Consider the following 11,136-nt stretch of genomic DNA (forward strand, 5'->3'; position numbering starts at 1 on the left):
CACTGAGCACATGTGACAGACGTGACAGAGTCTGGAGATGCCGTGGAGAGTTTTTCCTAGCCACCGTTCTTCTACACCTATATTGCTTTCTGTTTGGGGTTTTAGGCTGGGTTTCTGTACAGCACTTTGTGACATCAGCTGATGTAAGGGCTTTATAAATAAATTTGATATGTCTACATAACGAACAGCTCATTTTATAAGATATTACACCGCAGACCATTCTGAAACTCATCTCTCGGTATGTCCAGCCCACTCATTATCTCAGCTAATCATGGCAAGTGGGAAGGTTCCTGACTGTTTCTTTGGCTAAACCAACTAGGCTCATAATTTAACAACTTTATTCGTATTTACAGATGGCATAAAAGTTTGTTATTAAGGCACATGAATGTTGATATGTTTGAGAAGGCATTTTTGCTAAAAAAACGCATTAGATTTTTTTTTTAATGTACGTTCAAACGGCTCTCCTGTCAAGTCGTGACGTGCGACATATGCCTAGTTCCCTGAATCGGGTCACATATGTGTATTTATGCTGTTGTTCAAATGCACAGATCGCTTTATATATATTCTCAAAAGAAAGTACCGGAAGTTCAAAAATTTGGCATCCTTTTTCTATTAGGCTGCTTTGTTGACAACTCCAACCACCTCGCTCCCCAGCTATTCAGTCAATCAGCGGCCACCACTGGAATTTAAGTGTGTGAACATTCATATTGTATGTGTGTGTGGTAACATATAAACAGCCCACTACAATAGCGACACTGCTGTGCAGGTTTTGGTCTGTTAGGATTTCTCCTCTGTCTGTGTCTCATGAAAAATGCAGCATACGTTCCCTTTGTTGTGTGAAATCTCTCACTGATGCTCCTGATAGAGTGCTGAGAGATGGACAGAATAGCTGTAGGAGGTGTTCACTGCCGATAGAGAGAATAGTGAAGCCATTACATACAGTACCAGTGAAATGTTTGGACACAGCTACTCATTCATGGGTTTTTCTTTATTTTTACTATTTTCAACATTGTAGAATAATACTGAAGACATCAAAACTATGAAATAACACATGAAATCATGTACTAACCAGAAAAAGATTATTCAATGTAGCCAACCTTTGCCTTGATGACAGCTTTGCACACTCCTTGCATTCTCTCATCCAACTTCACCTGGAATGCTTTTCTAACAGTCTTGAAGGGGTTGCCACATATGCTGAGCACTTGTTGGCTGCTTTTCCTTCACCCTGCAGTCCAACTCATCCCAAACCATCTAATTTGGATTGAGGTCTGGTTATTGTGGAGGCCAGGTCATCTGATGCAGCACTCCATCACTCTCCTTCTTGGTCAACTAGTCCTTACACAGCCAGGAAGTGTGTTGGGTCATTGTCCTGTTGAAATAATGAATGAAGCGCAAACCAGATGGGATGGCGTATCGCTGCAGAATGCTGTGGTAGCCATGCTGGTTATGTGTGCCATGAAATCTAAATAAATGACAAACAAGTGTCACCAGCAAAGCATCCCAACACCATCACATGTCCTCTTCCATACTCCATGGTGGGAACCAAACATGCGGAGATCATCTGTTCACCTACTCTGCGTCTCACAAAGACAAGGAGGTTGGAACCAAAAATCAGAAATTTGGACACATCAGATCAAATTTCCACCGGTCAATTGTCCATTGCTCATGTTTCTTGGCCCAAGCAAGTCTCTTCCGCTTATTGGTGTCCTTTAGTAGTGGTTTCTTTGCAACAATTCAACCACGAAGGCCTGATTCATGTAGTCTCCTCTGAACAGTTGATGTTGAGATGCATCTGTTACTTGAACTCTGTGAAGAATTTATTTGGGCTGCAATTTCCGAGACTGGTAACTCTAACGGACTTATCATCTGCTGGTAACTCTGGGTCTTCCTTTCCTGTGGCGGTCCTCATGACAGCCAGTTTCATCATAGCACTAGATTGTTTTTGCGACTGCGCTTGAAGAAGCGTTCAAAGTTCTTGAAATTTTCCGGATTGACTGACCTTCATGTCTTAAAGTAATTATGGTGTGTCGTTTCTCTTTGCTTATTTGAGCGATTCTTGCCATAGTATGGACTTGGTCATTTACCAAATAGGGCTATCTTCTGTATACCACCCTTACCTTGTCACTACATAACTGATTGGCTCAAACACATTAAGAAGTTTCAGCCAAATGTACTTTTAACAAGGCACATCTGTTAATTGAAATGCATTCCAGGTGACTACCTCATGAAGCTGGTTAAGAGAGTGCAAAGCTGACATCAAGGCAAAGGGCGGCTACATTGAAGAATCTCAAATATAAAATATATTTTGATTTGTTTAACACTTTTTTGGTTACTACATGATTCCATATGTGTTATTTTATGTGTTAATGTTTTCACTATTATTCTATAGTGTAGAAAAAGTAAAAATAAGAAAAACCTTTGAATGAGTAGGTGTTCTAAAACTTTTGACTGATACTGTAAGTTTATTAGTTTAATGTCTGCATCTGCTCCACGGGTCTCTGCCACAGAGTCGAACATCATCCTCTGGCAGCACAATGGGAGGGAGTGTGAGAGTTAGGAAGTGTGTGTGTATATTTTCAGGTGTTTGTGCTCTTATCCGCTTATTAGAAAGTGTTTTCAGGGTGTGCACGACGGGGTAAAGGTTTTACAATGTTGTACTGTACAGTGAAATAGGAAAGATGTCTTCACAATACTGTCATGCAGCAAGCTACGAAGAACATTATCATGATTTTCACCACAATTATCCCCATCATCTTCACTAACACCACCATAATCATCACCCATATCATCACGATCATCATCACACCTTCATCATCATCCTTGTCACCAGGATTACCAACAATACCACTTTAATCACCCGTTCAAATCCTTAGACATGCAGGACAGAGTCCTAATCATCTACCTGGTCAAACATGGGGAACAGTTAGTGAATTAATCAATGCAGTTTCCTAACAATTACACCAGATGATCCTTCCAGTCAGAAGTTACATGAAACCAAGAAAGGGGCTAATCAGATTGCCTTTTGAAGGTTACACGGCCATTGGCATCAACCAGGGGCTTAGTTATACACGTGAATAACAGACCTGGATTCAAATACTATTCAATCTTCGAGCATGCCTGGAGTGGAAGATGGACGGGGTTGGTAGAATAGTTTCCGTTGCGCCAGGCAAGCTCAATCAAGCACAGCGATAGCATTTGGAGGATTTCAAATACTATTTGAACCAAGGTCTGGTGCATACAAGACTCCCCGAAAGAATTTCACACAGGAGAGAAGATAAGAGGCTGTCACAAAGAGGGTCGAGCAGGGGGACCGTTCTTACCGCCATGGCCCTAGGGGAGGGCTGCCTGTCGACGGGGCGATCAAACACCCGGTATTCCATTTTCTGTATCACACAGTTACATATCTGAGGGGGGAGACAGGGAGGGCACACACACACATTGAAAGGGTCTGCTCTTCACGTTGTGTAGAAGAAGTGTAATGATCCAGCAACACAGATGCAACAAACCTCTGTGTTTCCACTTACCCTGGATTGCTGACCAGGCTCGAACTAATGTGTGTCTACACTTCTGTATCTGTGTGCTTTTGTGTGTGTGTTCTGTGTGTGCATGTATATATGTACAGTGCTTCCTCCATACATCTATGTACAGTGGTTCTTCCTTTAACTTCTTGACGCACCCATCCCTTTAGCGGGATCATTTTCATCAACCCCAAATTCAAATTAAATTACTAAAAATATTAAATTTTCATGGAATCACAAGTGCAATATAGCAAAACACAGCTTAGATTGTTGTTAATCCACCTGGCATGTCAGATTTCAATACAGCATACAAGCCATTATGTAAGAACATCTCTCCCAGTAGACAAAATATTACAAACACTAGCAGCCAAGTAGATTGGTCACGAAAGTCAGAAAAGCAATAGATTAAATCGCTTACCTTTGATGATCTTCGGATGTTTGCACTCACGAGACTCCCAGTTACACAATAAATGTTCCCTTTGTTCCATAAACATTATTTTTATATCCAAAATACCTCCATTTGTTTGGCTCGTTATGTTCAGAAATCCACAGGCTCTAGCGGTCACGACATCGCAGACGAAAATTCCAAATAGTATGCGTAATGTCCACAGAAACATGTCAAACGTTTTTTTTATAATCAATCCTCAGTTTGTTTTTAAAATATATTAGCGATAATATATCAACCGGGAATGTCACTTTTTCAATAGGAGAGGGAGAGACATGGCTGCATTAACTCTGTTGCGCCAGCTATCCACTGACGTGATGTTATCTTTCTCGCTTATTTTTCAAAATAAAAGCCTGATACTTTGTCTAAAGACTGTCGACACCTTGAGGAAGCCATATGAAAAGGAATATGGTTGATATCCCTTTAAATGGAAGCAAGGCATCCAATGGAACAGAGAGCATTCAGGAAAAACAGCACTTCCTGATTTGATTTTCCTCAGGTATTTGCCTGCAATATCTTTTATACTCACAGACAATATTTTGACAGATTTGGAAACGTTAGAGTGTTTTCTATCCTAATCTGACAATTATATGCATATTCTAGTTTCTGGGCCTGAGAAATAGGCCGTTTCAAATGGGTATGTTTTTCAGCCAAAAACGAAAATCCTGCCGCCTACTCTCAAGAAGTTAAAAGTTCTGTCGTACTGCAACAGTGCTTGCGGGATGCCACAAAATGGAAGTTATTAAGTGTCAGCCATTGCTGCCATTAATGGTAGTTAGTACTAGTTTGCACACCAGAGGGCATCTTTGAGAAGCTAAGTTATTGAAACGATATGGAGATGTAGGCCAAAGGGAGCCTTGAATTAAACAGACAGACTATATTGGATAGATTTTTAGAAATGTAGTTTAATTAATTTGATGATGGTTATGGTTTTTCTAACGGAAATGCATTTCTTACTGTAGCCAATGTACTGAAGGCCTAAGGGTTTCCGTTTGGAAAATATGGCACTGTACAACGTGTTTCTATTCCAAGAAAACAAAAATGCATTTGTTATTGTAGCTGTTTTAGCGTAACTTACTTATTGGAATAAAGGCCTACTTTAAATATACAGCACATCAATCAATCACTCATTAATTTGTGCATGTCATCACACAGCATACAAGTTATTCATGTCTCTCTAGGGTAAGGGGGCAGCATTCGGAATTTTGGATGAAAAGCATGCCCAAATGAATCTGCCTGCTTCTCGGGCCCAGAAGATTTGGATATAAAACACTCTAAAGTTCCAAAACTGTTAAAATAGTGTCTGTGAGTATAGCAGAACTGATTTGGCAGGCGAAAACCTGAGAAAAATCAATTCAGGTAGTATTTTTGTTGTTGTTGGTTTTGTAGTTTTCTATTCCATGCCATTACAGCATCCATTGACTTAGGTCTCAATTTGCAGTTCCCATGCCTTCCACTATATGTCAACAGTCTTTTTTAAATTTTTTAAAAATATTTTATTTTTGCATTTTCCAATTAAGAACATTCAAAACAAAAGTGAAAAGATATTAGACAACGATAGGACAAAGTGACAGTAACAGACGAACATAACAAAAATAAATTATAATTATATAAACAAACATACAATAATAAAAAAATTAAAAAAACAAAAAAAAACAAATTAACGAGACATTGGATCACCTGCCGTAGGCTACATATTATACATTACGTGTGAAACATTATGTGATGATTATATATAGATTCGATCAATGAGATGTGGGGGGAGATTCTCCATATAGTCAATAAAAGGTTGCCAAATTCTGTAAAATGTCTAACTTAAGCAGTAAGTGATTTTCTCCAAAGGGATACAACTATTAACTTCCGAAAGCCACATTGCAACTGGCAGGGAGGAATTCAACTTCCATTTCAAGGCAATACATTTCTTGGCAATCGCTAGCAATATTTCTGTTAGCTTTATAGTATGGCTTTGCCTAAGATTGGTGTTAGTAAAGTTACCCAGTAGACAGACCTCCGGGTCAATGTGGATGTAACCCCATCCCTGCATAGGTCACTCCATAGATCCTCATCAAGATCAATACCCAGATTTTTCTCCCATCTAAGTCGGGGTTTATCTTGCCCAGGTAGTGTTAGTCCTGACATAAGAGCATTGTAAACACGGGAAATGGTCTTGAACAGTGGTTGGTCTGCGTGGCAGAGTTGTTCAATAAGGTGACATCTTAGGTAGGTTCCATTGTCCCTTGAGAGTCACCCTAATAAAGTTTCGAAGTTGTAGGTAGCTAAAGAAGTCCCTGTTTGGCAAGTGGTATTTCTGTTTCAGCTGATCAAAAGACATAAGAACTCCCTCCTCGTAACAATGTTCCAGAAGAGTGATCCCCTTATCAGACCATGGTCTAAAGTTACTATTCTGGAAAAACATAGGGATCAATCTATTGTTCCATAAAGGGGTTTTAGGGGGAAAGGAATCCCCTCGTCCGAACAGCTCATGCAGTTTGCACCATGCCAGGACAGAATGTATGATTAAAGGGTTGTCTGAGATGGTTTTTATAGATTTTCTGTCCCATTTGTAAAACAAATCTGCCCCAGTGTCATCATTTACCTCAAGCTTTTCAATATTCAACCATGAGGGAGAGGGACCCGTGTCAAACCTCTGAGCCAGAAACCTAGACTGTGCAGCCCAGTAGTACATTCTAAAATTGGGGAGTTTTAAGCCCCCTTGACTGTAATCAAGGGTCAGTTTATCCAGGCCAACCCTAGGGGTTTTGCCGTGCCAGATAAACCGTCTGGTCAGCTTGTCGAGAGAGGAAAAAAATGCTGCGGGAACAGGGATAGGGAGAGATTGAAACAGATATAGAAACCTGGGCAGGACGTTCATTTTAATTACATTGATTCTACCCAGTAGAGTGAGAGGTAAGTCCATCCATTTACAAAGGTCAACCTCCACCTTTTGCAACAAACTGGCCAGATTGAGTTTATAGAGGTTGTTCAGATTACCATCCACCATTATGCCCAAATATGTGAAACCCATAGGCGACCATCTGAAAGGAAACTTGTGCTTGATGGTATGATGATCAAAGACAGACAACGGTAAGATTTCGCTTTTTTCAAGATTGACCTTATATCCAGAGAAATAACTATAACACTGTAGTAGGATCTGCAAGTGAGAGAGGGAGTGTTCAGGGTTTGTTAGAAATAAGACAAGGTCGTCCGCAAAGAGTGATAATTTATGGGTATGGGGGCCTACCTCAAAGCCATGTATGTCAGGGCACGTTCTAATAGCCTCAGCCAACGGTTCGATGGCGAGGGCAAAGAGGTGGGGGCTAATTGGGGAACCTTGTCTGTTCCCTATAAAGAGGGAAAGAGGAGGAAGTAATCCTAGCTTTAGGAGATTTGTAGAGTGATTTTATCAAATTTACAAACACGGTACCTAAACCGAACTTTTCCAAGACGCGAAAGAGGTATGGCCATTCAACCCTATCAAAGGCCTTTTCAGCGTCGAGGGAGACTGCGACACTAGGTATTTTGTTTTTGTTTGCAAGGTGAATTATATCAAAGAACCTTCTGAGATTGTTGGAGGACAATCTATTAATTATGAAGCCAGTCTGATCTGGGTTGACCAACAGGGGAAGACATGACTCCAGTCTCTTAGATAGCATCTTGGTGACCAGTTTACAATCTGTGTTAAGGAGAGAGATTGGTCTATAGGAGGCGCACTTCAGCGGGTTTTTCCCTTTCTTGTGGATTACTGTATTTAGTGCCATCCATCCTTCCTTCAATTCTGACCAATTTCCCAGTCCCTGCCAATGGAAAAACATCCCCACAGAATGATGCTGTCACCACCATGCTTCACTGTGGGGATGATGTTCTCAGGGTGATGAGAGGTGTTGGGTTTGCGCCCGACAGTGTTTTCCTTGATGGCCAAAAAGCTCAATTTTAGTCTCATCTTACCTGAGTACCTTCTTCCATATCTTTGGGGAGTCTTCAGCATGCCTTTTGGCGAACACCAAACCAAAAGCAATGGCTTTTTTTCTGGACACTCTTCCATAAAGCCTAGCTCTGTGGAACGTACGGCTTAAAGTGGTCAGATACTCCAATCTCAGCTGTGGAGCTTTGCAGCTCCTTTGGGGTTATCTTTGTTGCCTCTCTGATTAATGCCTTCCTTGCTTGGTCTGTGAGTTATGGTGGGTGGCCCTCTCTTGGCAGGTTTGTTGTGGTGCCATATTCTTTCCATTTTTTAATAATGGATTTAATGGTGCTCTGTGGGATGTTCAAAGTTTGGATATTTTTTTATAACCCAACCCTGATCTGTACTTCTCCACAACTTTGTCCCTGACCTGTTTGGAGAGCTCCTTGGTCTTGCTTTTTGGTGCCCCTTTTTTAGTGGTGTTGCAGACTCTGGGGCCTTTCAGAACAGGTGTGTATATGTATATACTGACACTTAGATTGCACATAGGTGGACTTTATTTAATGTGATTTCTGAAGGTAATTGGTTGCACCAGATCTTATTTTGGGCTTCATTAACAAAGGGGGTAAATACATATGCACCACTTTCCGTTTTCATTTTTATTTTTATTTTTGAAACAAGTAATTTTTTCATTTCACTTAACCAATTTGGACTATTTGTGTATTTCCATTACATGAAATTCAAATAAAAATCTATTTAAATTATGGGTTGTAATGCAACAAAATAGAAAAAATGCCAAGGGCGGTGAATACTTTTGCACGGCACTGTAACAAACTCAGAACGAGTGTGTGTGTGTGGTGGGTGATTCTGTAACGGTTCTCGTCTGTCGAAGGAGAAGCGGACCAAAATGAGGTGTGGTGGTTATTCATGTTCTTTAATGAAAGGGAACTCGACATGAAATAACTAACAATACAAAACGACAAACAGAACGTGGAAACCTATACAGCCTATCTGGTGAACAACAAACACAGAGACAGAAACAATAACCCACGAAATACTCAAAGAATATGGCTGCCTAAATATGGTTCCCAATCAGAGACAACGATAAACACCTGCCTCTGATTGAGAACCACTCCAGACAGCCATAGACTATGCTAGATAACCCCACTAAGCCACACACCCAACAACACCCCAAGACAAAACACACCACAATAAACCCATGTCACACCCCGGCCTGACCAAATAAATAAAGACAAACACAATATACTACGACCAGGGCGTGACAGAACCCCCCTAAAGGTGCGGACTCCCGGACGCACACCAAAACCATAGGGGAGGGTCTGGGTGGGCGTCTGTCCATGGTGGCGGCTCCGGCGCAGGACGTGGACCCCACTCTATCAATGTCTTAGTCCCTCCTCCTCGCGTCCTTGGATAGTCCACCCTCACCGCCGACCATGGCCTAGTAGTCCTCACCCAGAACCCCACTGGACCGAGGGGCAGCTTGGGACTGAGGGGCAGCTTGGGACTGAGGGGCAGCTCGGGACTGAGGGGCAGCTCGGCACTGAGGGGCAGCTCGGCACTGAGGGGCAGCTCGGCACTGAGGGGCAGCTCGGCACTGAGGGGCAGCTCGGCACTGAGGGGCAGCTCGGCACTGAGGGGCAGCTCGGCACTGAGGGGAAGCTCGGCACTGAGGGGAAGCTCGGCACTGAGGGGAAGCTCGGCACTGAGGGGAAGCTCAGGCAGGAAGTTGGATCTGGAAGAGTCTGGCTGACTGGCGGATCTGGAAGAGTCTGGCTGACTGGCGGATCTGGAAGAGTCTGGCTGACTGGCGGATCTGGAAGAGTCTGGCTGACTGGCGGATCTGGAAGAGTCTGGCTGACTGGCGGATCTGGAAGAGTCTGGCTGACTGGCGGATCTGGAAGAGTCTGGCTGACTGGCGGATCTGGAAGAGTCTGGCTGACTGGCGGATCTGGAAGAGTCTGGCTGACTGGCGGATCTGGAAGAGTCTGGCTGACTGGCGGATCTGGAAGAGTCTGGCTGACTGGCGGATCTGGAAGAGTCTGGCTGACTGGCGGATCTGGAAGAGTCTGGCTGACTGGCGGATCTGGAAGAGTCTGGCTGACTGGCGGATCTGGAAGAGTCTGGCTGACTGGCGGATCTGGAAGAGTCTGGCTGACTGGCAGATCTGGAAGAGTCTGCTGACTGGCGGATCTGGCTGCTCCATGCTGACTGGCGGCTCTGGCTGCTCCATGCAGACTGACGGCTCTGGCTGCTCCATGCAGACTGACGGCTCTGGCTGCTCCATGCAGACTGACAGCTCTGGCTGCTCCATGCAGACTGACAGCTCTGGCTGCTCCATGCAGACTGGCAGCTCTGGCTGTTCCATGAAGACTGACAGCTCTGGCTGCTCCATGCAGACTGGCAGCTCTGGCTGCTCCATACAGGCTGACAGCTCTGGCTGCTCCATACAGGCTGACAGCTCTGGCTGCGCTAAACAGGCAGGAGACTCGGCAGTGCTGTAGAGGCGGAAGGCTCTGGCAGCGCTAAACAGGCGGGAGACTCCAGAGGCACAGGAGTGGAGGAAGGCTCTGGCTGCGCTGAACAGGCAGGAGACACCGGCAGCGCTGTAGAGGAGGAAGGCTCTGGCTGCGCTGAACAGGCGGGAGACTCCGGCAGCGCAGGAGAGAAGGAAGGCTCTGGCAGCGCTGAACAGGCGGGAGACTCCGACAGAGCAGGAGAGGAGGAAAGCTCCGGCAGCGCTGGAGAGGCGGGGCGCACTGTAGGCCTGATGCGTGGTGCTGGCACTGGTGGTACTGGGCCGAGGACACGCACAGGAAGCCTGGTACAGGGAGCTGCCACCGGAGGGCTGATGTGTGGAGGTGGCACAGGATGGGCTAGACCGTGAAGGCGTACTGGAGATCTTGAGAGCAGTGCTGGCACAGGACGTGCAAGGCTAGGGAGGTGCACAGGAGGCCTGGTGCGTGAGGCTGGCACCATCTTCACCAGCCGACTAACACGCACCTCAGGACGAGTATGGAGCGCTGACCCAGGTGCCATCAAATCCCTGACACGCTCCGTCGGACGAATTCCATGCTTAAAACACCAACACAGCAACTCCCTCATTTCTCTCTCCTCCAATTTCCCCATTAACTCCTTCACAGTCTCTGCTTCGCTCACCTCCAACACCGGCTCTGGTTCTGGTCTCCTCCTTGGCTCCTCACGATAAACAGGGAGAGTTGGCTCAGGTCTGACTCCTGACTCTGCCACACTCT

General features: G+C 44.4%; 1 pseudogene; it reads right to left on the bottom strand.

Moving 5' to 3' along the window:
- Positions 1-3,326, bottom strand: part of LOC135532287 (kazrin-like) — a 49,858-nt pseudogene extending 46,532 nt beyond the window's left edge.
- Between the last annotated feature and the right edge of the window lie 7,810 nt (positions 3,327-11,136).

This window comes from Oncorhynchus masou, unplaced genomic scaffold (assembly GCF_036934945.1).
Source record: "Oncorhynchus masou masou isolate Uvic2021 unplaced genomic scaffold, UVic_Omas_1.1 unplaced_scaffold_1801, whole genome shotgun sequence".
NCBI lineage: Eukaryota > Metazoa > Chordata > Actinopteri > Salmoniformes > Salmonidae > Oncorhynchus > Oncorhynchus masou.